A 1786-nucleotide genomic window follows, 5' to 3' on the forward strand; every position below is an offset into this window, starting at 1 on the left:
TCATACGTCTTGATAAGAACACTTACTGTTTTATCTATAACGAGAGCTATATATGTCTATACTACAGGACATAAACTAATTTAAACACAAAAATAGAACAAAATTATTGTTCCTTAGCGATTGTGTACTATTTTTTGTACAGTGTTGCCATCGCCAGTACTTAATAGGTATCGTAGTTGATGTACGGTATAGTTTAAATTGCACGTATTTAGTAGCTACTAGTTTTAGAAAACATTAAAGAACGTTGTAGGAGTTAATTAATCACTGTACGTTTTATGGTTTTAGTTTTTTCTTACCCAGAGCTAAGAAATATATGAAAAATGATATGAAGCGAAATAATGAGGTGAAGTCTATTAATTTGAGACTAATCAATTGAGATGAAATTGAATGAAACAAAATAGGATGGGATGAAATATAAACTCAGTAAAATGCTGGTTATTTATTGATAGTTCAGTGGACCTTTTAGAAGAACCCAAGAAGCCACGTCTAGTGGCTATATTTTATTTTCCAATACTTTGCACTTTTGCAGACTAAAAGGATCGATCGAAAACGATATTGACAACTTATGGCAAATTGTATCGATATTTTCGTTATGATATTGTAGGCTATTGTACTCTATCTACGAAATCGTTAAAGAACTATTCCTTTTAACCTAAACCCATCGTAAAAGTTGAAAGTAAAATCGTAAAGTGGTAAATCGCTACAATTTGAAGCAGCATAGCGATCCACGGCAATGATCATGGTTTAACTTAGTGTGTTAAGTGAGTGGTAGACGTATAAACTTTATGTAGCCGGTTTTTAAGATCGTGAACTTACTCGGTCGACGTCGCTGATGCACGTGGAGCTTACTCACACTATTGCGATATTGATAGAAGCAGCTGTGTTATTTAGGAGATTTATCGTATTGCGTTTTAAAAACTATTGAAACAATACAAAAAATATGAAATGAAATATAAATTGTTTTGGAAACCTTTTGTACATTTTCGTCGTGGCCTAAAGGATAAGACGTCCGGTGCATTCGTCCCGCACTGGAAGGTACCACCACCCCGCCTATTTCTGCCAGGAAGCAGTAATGCGTTTCGGCTTGACGGGTGGGGTAGCCGTTGTAACTATACTGAGACCTTGAACTCATATTTCAAGGGGGGTGGCGGCATTTACGTTGTAGATGTCTATGGGCTGCAGTAACCACTTAGCACCAGGTGGGCTGTGAGCTCGTCCACCCATCTAAGTCCGTCCATCCATAAGTACAGTTAAGTATAGTTAATAAGATGACACACGGGCGAAAAGGTCGTCGAGCTATAAGTATGCGTATTCACTCGTACGTCTATCATCCCCTTTACAGTGTTACAGACTTTTACGTAATAGGCATAATGAGTACGGAACGATCTTGTGACGTGATATACGATTTTAATATTGCTTTTGATTTGGAGAACTGTTTACGAGTCCTTCGGCTTATACTGAATTTATTATTTTATCCTGAACGTCGTAAATTAGTTCTTGTTTTCACTTTTATTTTCCTTTAGACTATTATAAACTGTAATAAAAATAATTCTATAATAGCACCTTAGTTTTCTGTGACCATTAAAACTGTAAAGTTTTCGAAAAGTCGGAAATAATATTATGACAATAAAAAATATGCGGTTATGGAGTAAAATTAGTCTTAAGAATATCTAAAACTGCCGAAAAAGATATTTGCTTAAATAATGGTCAAAAAAAATTCCTGCAATAAATTGGAGGCATGTCGCAACTGTCATGAGCTTTCAAATAAATGTATGCTATATTCTGC

This window comes from Bombyx mori, chromosome 5 (genome assembly GCF_030269925.1).
Source record: "Bombyx mori chromosome 5, ASM3026992v2".
In the NCBI taxonomy this organism is placed as follows: Eukaryota; Metazoa; Arthropoda; class Insecta; order Lepidoptera; family Bombycidae; genus Bombyx; species Bombyx mori.